Source organism: Lolium perenne, chromosome 2, assembly GCF_019359855.2.
Source record: "Lolium perenne isolate Kyuss_39 chromosome 2, Kyuss_2.0, whole genome shotgun sequence".
Taxonomy (NCBI): domain Eukaryota; kingdom Viridiplantae; phylum Streptophyta; class Magnoliopsida; order Poales; family Poaceae; genus Lolium; species Lolium perenne.
Genome location: NC_067245.2, coordinates 187,488,589 through 187,506,304, shown reverse-complemented (window position 1 = coordinate 187,506,304; position 17,716 = coordinate 187,488,589). Strand labels below are relative to the sequence as shown.

Genomic DNA, 17,716 nt, shown 5'->3' with positions numbered 1-17,716 from the left:
CCTTCCTCCATGATCTAATTTCTCGTCCAATAAGAATCTAGGACGGCTGACCTTATCCCCTTAAGGTGTGTTTGGTTCATGGGATATGAAGAAGGTATCCCAACATCTGGTTAAGGATAGCAAGCTATTCTGTTTGGTTGGGTGGGGTGATATGTGGTTAGGGTTAGCCAATTTTTTCTTGGTGCAAAGGTTGAAGAGTAGATGGAATATTGTGGTGACATATTTAATTTGGGTGGTGAGATTACCTCTATAGAGGGGAAATAAATCCAATTGAAACAAAATCTCCCTTTTATCATTTATTGTCGATACATGTAACTATGATATGTGTTAGAAAATGAATGTGATGAAAAACATTGTCACTGTCCATATATATTTTTATATTTCGGTGAAATAAATTTCAAGAGTAGTATTTGACACAATTAGCATGAGAAAATAATAATCAAGAGACCGGGCACTATCTTATAAATGCCTTGTAAATTTAGAACAACAAATCACACCATCTAATCAAAATCATTTTATTAGTACTAGATCCCTATAAAAAAATCCACGATGGCTGCTCCTAGTTGTTCAAGGCGACGAGAGAAAAATATCCCCTTTGAAGAAAAAAAAAGCATGTTGTGTCGCGAACGAGAGAACCCACCTCCATTCATGATCATCCCCACTCCTCTTCTTGCATGATAGATTCGTCACATTGATTGTATTGGGATCACATTATCCTTCTCCCAAATTTTCCTTCTAAACCTCCTCCCATCCTTTCTCGTTCGTCCTCCTTTATCAGCCTCCTCTATGTTTGAATTATTTTGTGGCCCCCTCTTCATGCTCGCCTTTGGACTCCACATCTACAAACTTCCATCACCTTGCCACCTCTCTTGCCTCACCACCTCTCCCTCAACAACCTTCCTAAGGCTCATATCTTGCTTCCCACCGCCGTTTGCACCATGTGCTAGCTCTGCATCGTCATTAGGTTTGGGCCCATCACCCATCTCAGATGCAAAGAACTTCGTGTGTGTGACTTTCTTCTTATTCTCACTCTCACTTCCTCCCATCACCCATTCACTTGCCACTCTAGGTAATTTCAGCGGGCTTTGCACTTCCTCATCAGTAGCCACTACTAGTCCATTTCCCCAATTTCTTCCATCAACTTCCTCCATCATAGGTTGTTGCTGCCAGCGTGACCTCCCCTCCAATTAAAATCAAATGAACTCCCTGCACTATACCTCCTACTTGAAGGAGATATGCCCTAGAGGCAATAATAAAGTGGTTATTATTTATATCTTTATGTTTATGATAAATGTTTATATATCATGCTAGAATTGTATTAACCGAAACATTAGTACATGTGTGATATGTAGACAAACAAGAAGTCCCTAGTATGCCTCTTAAACTAGCTTGTTGATTAATGGATGATTAGTTTCATAATCATGAACATTGGATGTTATTAATAACAAGGTTATGTCATTGTGTGAATGATGTAATGGACACACCCAATTAAGCGTAGCATAAGATCTCGTCATTAAGTTATTTGCTATAAGCTTTCGATACATAGTTACCTAGTCCTTATGACCATGAGATCATGTAAATCACTTATACCGGAAAGATACTTTGATTACACCAAACACCACTGCGTAAATGGGTGGCTATAAAGGTGGGATTAAGTATCCGGAAAGTATGAGTTGAGGCATATGGATCAACAGTGGGATTTGTCCATCCCGATGACGGATAGATATACTCTGGGCCCTCTCGGTGGAATGTCGTCTAATGTCTTGCAAGCATATGAATGAGTTCATAAGAGACCACATACCACGGTACGAGTAAAGAGTACTTGTCAGGAGACGAGGTTGAAAAAGGTATAGAGTGATACCGAAGATCAAACCTCGGACAAGTAAAATATCGCGAGACAAAGGGAATTGGTAATATATGTGTATGGTTCATTCGATCACTAAAGTCATCGTTGAATATGTGGGAGCCATTATGGATCTCCAGATCCCGCTATTGGTTATTGGTCGGAGTGAGTACTCAACCATGTCCGCATAGTTCTCGAACCGTAGGGTGACACACTTAAAGTTGGATGTTGAAATGGTAGTTCTTGAATTATGGAATGAAGTTCGAATATTTGTTCGGAGTCCCGGATGAGATCCCGGACATCACGAGGAGTTCCGGAATGGTCCGGAGAATAAGATTCATATATAGGATGTCATTTTATGTGAAATAAAATGTCGCGGAAGGTTCTATGGAAGGTTCTAGAAGGTTCTAGAAAAGTCCGGAAGAAACCACCAAGGAAGGTGGAGTCCACAAGGGACTCCACCTCCATGGCCGGCCAGCCCTAGTGGGGGTGGAGTCCCAAGTGGACTCCACCATAGGGGGCCGGCCACCCCCACATGGGAGGTGGGAATCCCACCTTTGGGTGGGAGTCCTAGTTGGGCTAGGTTTGCCCCCTCCTATGGAAGGTTTTGGTTTCGGGTCTTATTCGAAGACTTGGACACCAACACTTGGGATCCACCTATATAATGAGGGGCCAAGGGAGGGGGCCGGCCACCCCAAGACCATAGCTTGGCCGCCCCCTTGAGTGGCCGGCCACCCCTCCCAAACCCTAGCTTTGCTCCTCCACTTCATATTGTCCGGTTTGCTTAGCGAAGCTCCGCCGGACTTCTACACCGCCACCGAGCACCACGCCGTCGTGCCGTCGGATTCAAGAGGAGCTACTACTTCCGCTGCCCGCTGGAACGGGAGGTGGACGTCGTCTTCATCAACAACCGAACGTGTGACCGAGTACGGAGGTGCTGCCCGTTCGTGGCGCCGGAACCGATCGTGATCAAGATCTTCTACGCGCTTTTGCAAGCGGCAAGTGATCGTCTACCGCAGCAACAAGAGCCTCATCTTGTAGGCTTTGGAATCTCTTCAAGGGTGAGACTCGATACCCTCTCGTTGCTACCGTCTTCTAGATTGCATCTTGGCTTGGATTGCGTGTTCGCGGTAGGAAAATTTTTGTTTTCTATGCAACGTTATCCTACGGTGGTATCGTAGCAGTGTCTATGCATAGATGGTTGCACGAGTAGAACACAATGGTTTGTGGGCGTTGATGCTCTTGTTATCTTTAGTTTGAGTACTTTGCATCTTTATGGCATAGTGGGATGAAGCGGCTCGGACTAACTTTACATGACCGCGTTCATGAGACTTGTTCCTCGTTCGACATGCAACTTGTATTGCATAAGAGGCTTTGCGGGTGTCTGTCTCTCCTACTATAGTAAAGATTCAATTTACTCTTCTATTGAAAACATTAGTATCAACGTTGTGGTTCATGTTCGTAGGTAGATTAGATCTCTCTCGAAAACCCTAAACCACGTAAAATATGCAAACCAAATTAGAGACGTCTAACTTGTTTTTGCAGGGTTTGGTGATGTGATATGGCCATGATATGATGATGAATATGTATGAGATGATCATTATTGTATTGTGGCAACCGGCAGGAGCCTTATGGTTGTCTTTAAATTTCATGTTGAGTAGTATTTCAAAGTAGTTGTAATAGTTGCTACATGGAGGACAAACATGAAGACGGTGCCATTGACCTTGGTGCTACGCCGACGATGATGGAGATCATGCCCGAAGATGATGGAGATCATATCCGTGCTTTGGAGATGAAGATCAAAGGCACAAGAACAAAAGGGCCATATCATATCACATATGAACAGCATGTGATGTTAATCCATTTTATGCATCTTATTTTGCTTAGATCATGACGGTAGGATTATATGATGATCGCTCACTAAAATCTCAAGATAATAAAGTGTTCATCCTTAGTAGCACCGTTATTAAGTCTTATCGTTTCGAAGCATCTCGTGATGATCGGGTGTGATAGATTCGATAAGTACATACAACGGGTGCAAGACAGTTTTGCATATGCGGATACTAAGGTGGCCTTGACGAGCCTAGCATGTACAGACATGGTCTCGGAACACGTGATACCGAAAGGTAGAGCATGAATCATATGGTTGATATGATGAACACTATGAGTGTTCGCCATTGAAATCACACCTTTTCTCGTGATGATCGGGTTTAGGTGCGGTGGATTTGGTTCGTGTGATCACTAAGACAATGCGAGGGATATTGTTTTGAGTGGGAGTTCACCTAGGGTTTTAATTATGTTGAATTAAAATTTGAACTCAATTTGTCATAAACTTAGTCTAAACTATTGCAAATATATGTTGTAGAGATGGCGTCCTCAATCAATTTTAATCAGTTCCTAGAGAAAGAGAAACTTAAGAGCAACGGTAGCAACTTCACCGACTGGTTCCGTCATGTGAGGATCTTCCTCTCTGGCGGAAATCTGCAATTTGTGCTTGATGCACCGCTAGGTGACCCTCCTGCAGAAGATGAATCCGATGAAGTAAAAGCTGTTTACGCAACTCGGAAAACTCGGTACTCTCAAGTTCAGTGTGCCATCCTGTGCGATGCGGAATCCGATCTTCAAAAACGTTTTGAGCACCATGATCCTCATGAGTTGATGAATGAGCTGAAAGCTATATTCGAGACTCATGCGGCGATGGAATGCTATGAAGCATCGAAACATTTCTTCACTGTATGATGGAAGAAGGCAGCTCCGTTAGTGAGCACATGCTCGCCATGACCGGGCATGCGAAGAAACTCAGTGACTTGGGAATAGTGATTCCTAACAGACTGGGATTAATCGTGTCCTTCAATCACTGCCACCAAGTTACAAGAACTTTGTGATGAACTACAATATGCAGAACATGAACAAGGAGTTACCTGAACTCTTTGGCATGCTAAAAGCTGCTGAGATTGAGATCAAGAAAGAGCACCAAGTGTTGATGGTCAACAAGACCACCAGTTTCAAGAAACAGGGCAAGTCTAAGGGAAAATTCAAGAAGGGTGGCAAGAAAGCTGCCACGCCTCCTATGAAACCTAAGAACGGCCCTAAGCCTGATGCTGAGTGCTATTACTGCAAGGAGAAGGGACACTGGAAGCGTAATTGCTCCAAGTATCTGGCTGATCTAAAGAGCGGCCTTGTCAAGAAGAAGAAAGAAGGTATATCTGATATACATGTTATAGATGTTTATCTCACTAGTTCTCGTTCTAGTACACAGGTATTTGATACTGGTTCGGTTGCTCATATTTGTAACTCGAAACAGGAACTAAAGAATAAACGACAACTGCTGAAAGATGAAGTGACGATGCGCGTTGGAAACGGATCCAAGGTCAATGTGATCGCAGTCGGGACACTTCCTCTACATCTACCTTCGGGATTAGTTTTAAGCCTAAATAATTGTTATTATGTACCTGCGTTGAGCATGAACATTATATCTGGATCTTGTTTAATGCAAGACGGTTATTCATTCAAGTCTGAGAATAATGGTTGTTCTATTTTTATGAATAATATCTTTTATGGTCGAGCACCACAAAAGAATGGCTTATTTCTGTTAGATCTCGATAGTAGTGATACACATATACATAACATTGATGCTAAGCGAATTAAACTAAATGATAATTCTACTTATATGTGGCACTGCTGCCTTGGTCATATTGGAGTGAAACGCATGAAGAAACTCCATCTTGATGGATTACTTGAATCACTTGACTTTGAGTCACTTGATAGATGCGAAGCATGTCTAATGGGAAAAATGACAAAGACTCCATTCTACAGTATGATGGAGCGAGCTACTGACTTATTGGAAATCATACATACCGATGTATGTGGACCAATGAGCGTAGCATCGCGCGGTGGTTATCGTTATGTTCTAACCTTCACAGATGATCTGAGTAGATATGGGTATATCTATTTCATGAAACATAAATCCGAAACTTTTGAGAAGTTTAAGGAATTTCAAAGTGAAGTAGAAAATCAACGTAACAAGAAGATCAAATTTCTACGATCTGATCGTGGAGGTGAATATCTGAGTTATGAGTTTGGCATGCATTTAAAGAAATGCGGAATACTTTCACAATTGACACCGCCGGGAACACCTCAACGAAACGGTGTGTCCGAACGTCGTAATCGAACTCTCTTAGATATGGTTCGTAGTATGATGTCTCTTACTGATTTTCCGTTATCATTTTGGAGTTATGCATTAGAGACAGCCGCATTCACTTTAAATAGAGCACCATCAAAATCCGTAGAAACGACACCGTATGAATTATGGTTTAATAAGAAACCTAAGCTGTCGTTCCTGAAAGTTTGGGGTTGCGAAGCCTATGTAAAGAAGTTACAACCGGACAAGCTAGAACCCAAAGCGGAGAAATGCGTCTTCATAGGTTATCCTAAGGAAACTATAGGATACACTTTCTATCACAGATCCGAAGGCAAAATCTTTGTTGCTAAGAACGGAACCTTTCTTGAGAAAGAATTTCTCACTAAAGAAGTGACTGGAAGAAAAGTAGAACTCGATGAGATTGATGAATCTATACTCGTTGATCGAGTAGCGCGATCTGGAAGTTGTACACATACCGCCTACACCGGCAACGAGAGGAAGCTAATGATAATGATCATGAAACTTCGAACGAGGAAACTCTCAACCTCGCAGATCGACAAGGGAACGTGCCACTCTGATTGGTATGATCCTTGTCTAAATGTCATGATTGTGGATAACAATGATGAGGACCCTGCGACGTATGAAGAAGCGATGATGAGCCCAGATTCCAACAAATGGCAAGAAGCCATGAAATCCGAAATGGGATCCATGTATGATAACAAAGTATGGACTTTGGTAGACTTACCTGATAGCCGAAAGGCTGTCAAAAATAAATGGATCTTCAAGAGAAAAACAGATGCTGATGGTAATATTACTGTCTATAAAGCTCGACTTGTCGCAAAGGGTTTCCGACAAATTCAAGGAGTTGACTACGATGAGACTTTCTCACCTGTAGCGAAGCTGAAATCTGTGAGGATTTTGTTAGCAATAGCTGCATTTTTCGATTATGAGATTTGGCGAGATGGATGTCAAAACGGCGTTCCTTAATGGAGACATTGAGGAAGAGTTGTATATGGTACAACCCAAAGGTTTTGTCGATCCTAAAAATGCTGACAAAGTATGCAAACTTCAGCGTTCAATCTATGGACTGAAGCAAGCATCGAGAAGTTGGAACCGACGCTTTGATAAGGTGATCAAAGACTTCGGGTTTATACAAAGGTCATGGAGAGGCCTGTATTTACAAGAAAGTGAGTGGGAGCTCTGTAGCATTCCTGATATTATATGTAGATGACATATTATTGATCGGGAATGATATAGAACTATTAAGCAGTGTTAAGGGTTATTTGAATAATAGTTTTTCAATGAAAGACCTTGGTGAAGCATCGTATATATTAGGCATCAAGATTTATAGAGATAGATCAAGACGTCTAATAGGGCTATCACAGAGTACATATCTGGACAAGATTCTAAAGAAGTTTAGAATGGACGAAAGTAAGAAAGGGTTCTTACCTATGTTACTGTGCAAGGTATTGAGTAAAACTCAAGGACCGGCTACGCAGAAGAAAGAGAAAGGATGTGTAACATCCCCTATGCCTCGGCAGTAGGATCTATCATGTATGCCATGCTATGTACTAGACCGGATATAGCACATGCTGTTAGTTTGACTAGCAGATATCAAAGTGATCCAGAATGGAACATCTGGACGGTGGTCAAGAATATCCTGAAGTACTTGAAAGAACTAAGGATATGTTTCTTTGTTATGGAGGTGACCAAGAGCTCGTTGTAAACGGTTACACCGATGCAAGTTGGAACACTGATCCCGATGACTCTAAGTCACAATGCAGGTACGTGTTTATATTGAATGGTGCTGCGATGGTGGGCAAGCTCGAAGCGGTGCACGGTGGCGAAGTCTTCAACGAGAATCGTAGTACATAGCGGCTTCAGAGGCTTCATCGAAGCGGTATGGATGAAGAGGTTCATTGTAGAGCTCGGTGTGGTTCCGAGTGCATTGGACCCATTAATCATTTACTTTGTGATAACATGGGTGCCATCGCCAATGCACAAGAGCCAAGGTCACACAAGAGGCTGAAGCATATCAAGCTGCGTTACCACTCGATTCGCGAGTACATCGAAGATGGAGAAGTAAAGATTTGCAAAGTACACACTGATCTGAATGTAGCGGATCCGTTGACTAAAGCTCTCCCTAGGGCAAAGCATGACCAACACCGAATGCCATGGGTGTTAGGTATATTACAATGTAATCTAGATTATTGACTCTAGTGCAAGTGGGAGATCAAGGAGATATGCCCTAGAGGCAATAATAAAGTGGTTATTATTTATATCTTTATGTTTATGATAAATGTTTATATATCATGCTAGAATTGTATTAACCGAAACATTAGTACATGTGTGATATGTAGACAAACAAGAAGTCCCTAGTATGCCTCTTAAACTAGCTTGTTGATTAATGGATGATTAGTTTCATAATCATGAACATTGGATGTTATTAATAACAAGGTTATGTCATTGTGTGAATGATGTAATGGACACACCCAATTAAGCGTAGCATAAGATCTCGTCATTAAGTTATTTGCTATAAGCTTTCGATACATAGTTACCTAGTCCTTATGACCATGAGATCATGTAAATCACTTATACCGGAAAGGTACTTTGATTACACCAAACACCACTGCGTAAATGGGTGGCTATAAAGGTGGGATTAAGTATCCGGAAAGTATGAGTTGAGGCATATGGATCAACAAAGTGGGATTTGTCCATCCCGATGACGGATAGATATACTCTGGGCCCTCTCGGTGGAATGTCGTCTAATGTCTTGCAAGCATATGAATGAGTTCATAAGAGACCACATACCACGGTACGAGTAAAGAGTACTTGTCAGGAGACGAGGTTGAACAAGGTATAGAGTGATACCGAAGATCAAACCTCGGACAAGTAAAATATCGCGAGACAAAGGGAATTGGTAATATATGTGTATGGTTCATTCGATCACTAAAGTCATCTTTGAATATGTGGGAGCCATTATGGATCTCCAGATCCCGCTATTGGTTATTGGTCGGAGTGAGTACTCAACCATGTCCGCATAGTTCTCGAACCGTAGGGTGACACACTTAAAGTTGGATGTTGAAATGGTAGTTCTTGAATTATGGAATGAAGTTCGAATATTTGTTCGGAGTCCCGGATGAGATCCCGGACATCACGAGGAGTTCCGGAATGGTCCGAGAATAAGATTCATATATAGGATGTCATTTTATGTGAAATAAAATGTCGCGGAAGGTTCTATGGAAGGTTCTAGAAGGTTCTAGAAAAGTCCGGAAGAAACCACCAAGGAAGGTGGAGTCCACAAGGGACTCCACCTCCATGGCCGGCCAGCCCTAGTGGGGGTGGAGTCCCAAGTGGACTCCACCATAGGGGGCCGGCCACCCCCCCACATGGGAGGTGGGAATCCCACCTTTGGGTGGGAGTCCTAGTTGGGCTAGGTTTGCCCCCTCCTATGGAAGGTTTTGGTTTCGGGTCTTATTCGAAGACTTGGACACCAACACTTGGGATCCACCTATATAATGAGGGGCCAAGGGAGGGGGCCGGCCACCCCAAGACCATAGCTTGGCCGCCCCCCTTGAGTGGCCGGCCACCCCCTCCCAAACCCTAGCTTTGCTCCTCCACTTCATATTGTCCGGTTTGCTTAGCGAAGCTCCGCCGGACTTCTACACCGCCACCGACACCACGCCGTCGTGCTGTCGGATTCAAGAGGAGCTACTACTTCCGCTGCCCGCTGGAACGGGGAGGTGGACGTCGTCTTCATCAACAACCGAACGTGTGACCGAGTACGGAGGTGCTGCCCGTTCGTGGCGCCGGAACCGATCGTGATCAAGATCTTCTACGCGCTTTTGCAAGCGGCAAGTGATCGTCTACCGCAGCAACAAGAGCCTCATCTTGTAGGCTTTGGAATCTCTTCAAGGGTGAGACTCGATACCCTCTCGTTGCTACCGTCTTCTAGATTGCATCTTGGCTTGGATTGCGTGTTCGCGGTAGGAAAATTTTTGTTTTCTATGCAACGTTATCCTACACTACTACCATTGCTGCTCCCCTTCACCGATCATGCCCCATGTTTCTCCACATCTTCATTCATCCATCCTCCAAACTAGACCTTCCACTACTAGAAAACAGGCAATCAGTGGCGCACCACTTTTTGCCATCAGTGGCGCACTAGTGGTGCGCCACTACTATCACGCCACTGCTAACTATTGGCAGTGGCGCACTAGTGGTGCGCCACTACTAGGGCATGTACCAATAGCGCACTTCCTATGCCATACAGTGCGCCACTACTATATTGATGAGGTGCGCCATTGTTATAAAATGGATGCGCCATTGCTATGGTGAATAAATTTAAAAAATAAAAAAAGGCCACATGGGTCGGTTGTTGCTGGCAGTGGATTTGAGTTGACCAGTCCAAAAGAAAGTCAGTTTTATTCCATTACAAATATCATGATTTATTACAGGACCCAAACAAAAAAAATACAACCCTAGTTTCTAAATTTTGTAGCTAGGACCCTAAAACAAAATAAAAAACTCAATCAAATCCTTTGCTATGAATCTTCTGGAGACTGGATGCACAAGTCCTCTAGGTGCAGCGGGAGGGCGGCGCGCGAGATGACCGGGCTCGGAGAAGTCCCTGGCCGGTGCCAGGCGCGCAGGGCGGAGAAGCGGGATGGCCGGGCCGGCATCGAAGCGCGCCTCCTGGCCGGTGAGGACCAAAACGCCGGACCCGACGAAGGCAAGATCGACCGAGGAGAGGCAGAGGAGGAGCGGGTTCTCGCTCGATCTCGGCGAGCAGCGTCCCGGCCTCGATGCCGTCAGTGGAGCGGGCGGCCACGCAGTCGCGCAGCCGCAGCACGGTGGCCGCGAGAGCGCCGCCGTACCAGCGCCAATCTGCGCCCCGCGGAGGAGGTCGTCGGGGGAGATCGAGGCGGCCGGTGGGGGTGGAGGCGCAGACGAGCAGCGAGGCGCGGGGAGGCACCAGATGGCGGCGGCGGAGGGAGTGGGGGCACCAGAGGGTGGCGGCGCCGGCCCGGGTGCGCCGCGTCCAACGACCGGGCGAGGAGGCTGGTGGCGGCGGCGGAGGAGGGTGTGCGCGCGCATGACGTTCCACACGGCCGACGTCGTAGACCTCACGGCGGATGAGCTCGGCGTGTACGACGTGGTTTTCCTGGCGGCGCTCGTGGACATGGCTTCCGAGGAGAAGGCCGAGGTTGGCGGCGGGGGGAGCAGTGAGGGAGAGAGTTTGCCATGCGGTGGGTGGTGGGTGTGGGAGAGAGAAAGTGGATCTGGGGAGGGTTGTGCGGTGGGTTGGTGTGTGTGCCAGGTTGCGGTGGGGAGGTATCTGCGGTGGCAGGTGGAGAGAGAATGTGGATCTGGACTGGTAGCGCAGTGGCGCACCACGCACAGAGTGCGCTATTGCTATTTTCATCAGAGTGGCGCACCACGCACAGGTGCGCCATTGCTATTTAAATAATAATGGCGCACCTATATGTGGTGCGCCACTGCTAACTCTAGACCTGTTTATAACCCAGTCTCACACTTAGTAGTGGCCCAGCACTACACCAGTGCGCCATTGCTAATATGTTAGCAGTGGAGCACCACTTTTTGGTGCGCCACTGCTATATAGTAGTGGCGCACCTGTTTAGTGGTGCGCCACTGTTAGCAATCTTACGGCTAGGCCTTTTCCTAGTAGTGTTCTCACCTTTCTTTAGATTTATCCTACACTCCTTACCCACATGGCTAATGATGCCACACAAAAATCAGTGGTATTCATCAATAAACGGACACCAACTTGTTCTCCCCTTACCATCGGATCATACTTCCTCTCACTATGGTTTTGTAATGTTTATCTTCACTTTCACTAGAATAAAATTTCCCACTGTCGGTTCCAAGAGGTCTTGTATACGGTGTCGGTGAGGATGGCCATGGCTTTAGCTTGGAGTTCCGTGCCGGCAGCACATGATTGTTTTTTTCCAAAAAATCTTTAGGGTATTTTCTGTAAAAATAGGGACTGTGTTGTATTTGTTTTAGTTTGAAGGTCCCTTTTATAGTTTGTACATGAACTGCGATATTTACGAAAACATCTAGTTTCTTCGGGTCGGGGCCTCTTTAGCTTAAAAAACATCACAACTAGCCGCAGCCAGGTGCACGAGGATGAAACTCTGGATGGTCTTAATCCGGAGAGTAAATTACATAAAGCTACCACATTTGGGGGCAATAGTCACAGCTTGGTACCAACACTGATAATTTTATCACATGAATATCACTCTTGGGGCATGTCACAACATATGACGTAGAGACTCGTGTGATAGTGTTTTAACCCTCACGGGCCCAGTGTGAGGCGCTGACTAGGACGGACGGCCTTTGCCGAGCCGTTAACGCTCGAGAGGGCTAAGACAGTTCAATTCCGACCGGTCAGAACAAGAGGCTCACTCATCCCCCCCCCCCCCCCCCCCAGTTCTTGCTTGAGTTGTCGGAGATGGAGGAGGTGGCGACACCGACATAGGGCAGCGATGGCGAGGGTGGCGGCCTTAGTGGTTGTGCTGGTGGAGGCGGGAACGGTGAATCTAGTGTTGCTGGTGTCACATCCCAAAATTCTCTTAATTTTGGAATGTTCAAAAATTAAACCAAGTAGATTGAATTTTTTTGTTGATTTATAATTCACAAGAAATTAAAACTTTTGGAGGTTTTAAAAAAATATGTTTTGCGAATATAATTTAGTGCGCGCTTTCTTGGAATTATCCCATAGAGCCAAAACAGCATAGACGCAATAAAGACTTGTTACAAAATTTCGTTTGAAAAATAAGCTCTCTTATTGTTATATGTTGAACACAATACTTTTTTTAAAATTTAAAAATTGTGTTTAAAATTATATACTAGTCAATTTGAAATCCTAAGTCACAATCTATAAAAAAAAATTAAAAAGAAAATAGCACGTACCAGCAAAGCTACTACGTGCATGCACAAGACCACGGCAAAGCCAGCTCAATCATCGAGCGACAAGTCGAGCAGCAGCAGCTCGCCCGCGTTCATTTTTTTCTCTTTTTCTAACTGGTGGGCCACTTTCCAGGCCATGCAATCGTCTCCCTCCTCCACCCGAAATCATCGCGCGTGACCGCCGCGAGCGCCATCTCCGGCCGCACTTCATTGCCGACAATTCCCTTCCCCGTTTGACTCCGCTCCATGTGTATATAAAGCTCCACTCCTTCCTCCCCCTTTCCCCTCTCCTTCCTCGCCCGATAGTGCCCCAAGGCTGCTCAATTTCGTCGCCGGAGTCGAGCTCGGCCGCCATTGAATCTTGTCGATTCCCACGAGCACACAAGGTTACTACCTCTGATTCCTTTCCATATCTCTCTGTAATTCTCTTGCGCATATTTTGAATCATGTTTCCCTTCCTAACTCGCAGCGAATCCACGTCAAGATCAACAGCGAAGGTCACCGTCGCAAAGAACTTCTCCGGTTGTACCCCATGACAGCTCCGTGAAACAATTGAACTCTCCACCGTCGCCATCCTCTTCGTTGAGACCTCCTGCGCGCTGTCGACCACTCCGCCATCTCCGGGGACCCCTACATCATCGTCGCTGAAGACCATGGGAGCGCTGCCATCCTCGACGTCCTGCCACTGTTGGTAATTCCATCGTGATGTGCCAAATCTAATTACAGTTTACACATCATAGGCCGTTAGATCCAGATCTGAGTGTGCGTATTAGCCTAATCAACCGAACCGCTTCAGACTCTTTTCCGATCGATTGATGCGTGCGGATTATGCTAGCTCATTCAGCTACATAAACTTTAAAATTTTATATCTTTACATCTACAACTTAGTTTTAGATGATTTTTCTTGCATTAAGTTTGTAATTAAATCCTGTACAATTTTTGTGTAGAAAGTTTTTCCATCCGAGCAACTTTTTCGGATGACTTTTCGGAAGTCATTAAAATTTAACCAGGAAATGTTTAATTTTTTAAAATCAATATCTTTTAATCTATTTATCTAAATGCTGGAAAAATTATACCCTTGAACTTGTAAAAATATAAACAACATATTAGAATGATAAATTTTGACTTTTAAACTATTTAAAAATATGTAAATTTGAGTATATTTGATCTAATTCAAATTATAGGGATACAAATCAAGTGATTCCTTATGAAGAATCACTGCCCAATTAATTTCTACATTGTCACATTTGCACAAATGAATCTTAGAGCATACCCAACACAAAAATCCACTTAGAAAATTTTCCCTCTTATCTCAGTACAATGAGGGAGAAACTCGAAGGGAAAGCAAGTTCGAAGAAAAGACAAGTTTGAAGGGAAGACAAAGATGATCAAGACTATGAAGGAAGGAATTCAAAAAAAAAAGAACAAGATGACGAAGAGATGAGCTACATGCCTTAGAAATTATTCTAACTACTCATCTCTCTAAATTCTCAACTCAAGCCTATGCGGCAACATTTCTAAGACTTAGGAATTTTCAATAAACGACGATGAGCTATGCGCCCAAGTCAAGGAGAAGGACAAGTTATTCCAGTGTCAAGAAGAGATGATCAACACCAAGATGGTCGAAGATGCACGACAAGAAATCCGCGACAATAAGTATGAAGAGAAAGACAAGAAATTGAAGAGAAGAGAGTTCAAGCGAAGAACAAGAAGATGAGAAGTAATCCTTGTGCCTTAGAATTCTACCACTCATACCTCTGATGACCCACAAGTATAGGGATCGCAACAGTCTTCGAGGGAAGTAAAACCCAATTTATTGATTCGACACAAGGGGAGCCAAAGAATATTTGTAAGCCTTAACAGCGGAGTTGTCAATTCAGCTGCACCTGGAAACAGACTTGCTCGCAAGAGTTTATCAGTAGTAACAGTTTTATAGCAGTAGCAGTAGTGAAATATCAGCAGCAGAGTAACAAAAACAGTAGTAGTGATTATAGTAAACAGCAGGATTAAAATACTGTAGGCACAGGGATGGATAAACGGGCGTTGCATGGATGAGAGAAACTCATGTAACAATCAAGATAGGGCATTTACAGATAATAATAAAACGGTATCCAAGTATTAATCAATCCATAGGCATGTGTTCCATATATAGTCGTACGTGCTCGCAATGAGAAACTTGCACAACATCTTTTGTCCTACCAGCCGGTGGTAGCCGGGCCTCTAGGGAATCTACTGAAAATTAAGGTACTCCTTTTAATAGAGCACCGGAGCAAAGCATTAACACTCCGTGAACACATGTGATCCTCATATCACCGTCTTCCCCTCCGGTTGTCCCAATTTCTGTCACTTTGGGGCCTCGGGTTCCGGACAGCAACATGAGTATACAACTTGCAGGTAAGAACATGAAACAATGAATATCATCATGAAACAATAACATGCTCAGATCTGAGATCATGGCACTCGGGCCCTAGTGACAAGCATTAAGCATAACAAGTTGCAACAATATCATAAAAGTACCAACTACGGATACTAGGCACTATGCCCTAACAATCTTATGCTATTACATGACCAATCTCATCCAATCCCTACCATCCCCTTCAGCCTACAGCGGGGGAATTACTCACACATGGATGGGGGAAATATGGCTGGTCGATGGAGAGGCGTCGGTGGTGATGATGGCGATGATCTCCTCCAATTCCCCGTCCCGGCGGAGTGCCAGAACGGAGTTTTTGGTCCCGAGACGGAGTTTCGCGATGGCAGCGGTGTTCTAGATGTCTTCTGGCGATTTCGTCTAACCCCCGTGCGTTTTTAGGTCGAAGCCCTTAAGTAGTACAGAGGGGAGCACCTGGGGCTGCACGAGGCGTCGCCACCATAAGGCGGCGCGCCCCCCTCCTAGGCCGCGCCGGCCTATGGTCTGGAGGCCGTTGGCCTCCCCCTGGCCTGCCCTTCTGGCTCCGTGATTCTTCTGGGAAAATAGGCCCTTCGACATTAATTCCGGGGATTTTCCTGAAAGTTGAGTTTCTGCAAAAAAGAGACACCAGAGCAATTCTGCTGAAAACAGCGTTAGTCCGTGTTAGTTGTATCCAAAATACACAAATTAGAGGCAAAACAATAGCAAAAGTGTTCGGGAAAGTAGATACGTTTTGGACGTATCAACTCCCCCAAGCTTAGCTTATTGCTTGTCCTCAAGCAATTCAGTTAACAACTGAGTGCGATAAAAGAACTTTCACGAACACATTTGTTCATATGATGTAAATACTAGTTAAAATGCCCGTGCTTTGCCACGGGTCCTCAAATTTCATTTCGTAATGCACATATATAATTCATAATAAACTTATGAAAAAACAAAAGAAATTAGAAATATCATAAAATATAATCATCAAAGAAACCAGTACTACTTATAGAAATATCTCTTCGTGTTAATTTAAAATCATTGGTTATCACAAGTCACGACACCAACTGAAAAAACATTCGTTCATAAAAATCTCCTTAGGCCACTGCATGAAACTATCTCTAGAATCTCCAGGAATTCCTTCAATTGCTCGACATCTCCTCTTCACCTTCAGTTTCAAAAACACTGTCAAAGAATGTTGTTGTCCCGGAGCTGGTGGACAATGTCCCTAGTGTACATGTTTATGTGCTTGTGTGATGGCCAAAATACCTTTTCACCATAATTCTCTGTCCCTTTGCACATGTCTATGCTTGACTCTGTGCCATCGCAGGGCACTCACACCAACACAATTTAGTATTCTCTCATGTTGATTTGCCCTTCACAAAATTAAAAGAGCAACACAACAATTACTTTGTCAGTTCGATGCACAGACCCATCTGCGGAACCATATCACAATCAGTTTTCGCATGTTATATTGTTCTACACTTACCGAGCATCCGCACATAATTTCTTGCATGTATTTTGTGTTCTCTGCATTTAGACGGCTCTTCCCATATCTAATTCTGAAACCATGTTCCCCGAAGTACAAGTAGTACAAGTTGTAAGCTTCACCAAGCGAATCGGACGTAGTCCTCAGGCAAGGATCAATGATCTCATCCCCCAGCTTTTCTGCATACCCACGGATTGGTTTCTCAAGGTCACTCGGTTTGGAATGACACGGTGTACTGTCTGGTGATGTTTGATCCATGCGGACCCTGCACGAGTAAGCAGCAAGTCACACAATTAGTTGCTATACTACTATGGCGTGTGTGGCCAGAATATTTCAATGTTTGTATACTGAATGTACTCTTGCAGGGATGCAGAAACATCTTGTTTTTCCCACGAATTTAGCATGAATGACAATACCAAATTACACTGAGATACTGGTCGTAGTTTTTCCCTGGTCTAAATGAAGCATTGTTTTCCCTACTGCCTCATTCTTAATTGGGTAGAGTACCAACTACCTGAACTACATCACCCAATCGGGATTGCAAAAGCCTATACAACCAGCAATGCGTATAAATTTAACTGTCACAACAAAGGTTCCGAAGATCAATCCGTGGAGTTAGCCATTCAGTTCATCATGTCATAATGCTGAATTGAACCTTACTTTGATAAAGAGGGTAAATTTTATCCCCCATGGGATAACCTAAAGTAATAATGTGCATTCATAGAGACGTCAAGTAACATATGTATACATGATATGCAAGACTACACTTGGTAAAGTTTTCCTGCACTTTTTGCACATGCCAAAAACTTTTTGTTCCCTCTTTTCTTTCAATTTTCTATTTTAAACGAACAAAATCAAGATCCTATTTTTTGTGAATTGTGAATCTCAGAATCACCCCCATAATCCTAAATCCAGAAC

The 17,716-nt window shown here is 44.1% G+C and overlaps 1 long non-coding RNA gene across 1 annotated transcript; it reads left to right on the top strand.

Moving 5' to 3' along the window:
• Positions 1-13,001: 13,001 nt before the first annotated feature.
• LOC127334156 (uncharacterized) lies at positions 13,002-17,456 on the top strand. The gene is made up of 3 exons (XR_007871956.2): positions 13,002-13,303; positions 13,387-13,608; positions 14,234-17,456. It is a non-coding gene; the product is annotated as an uncharacterized lncRNA (long non-coding RNA).
• Positions 17,457-17,716: the final 260 nt, after the last annotated feature.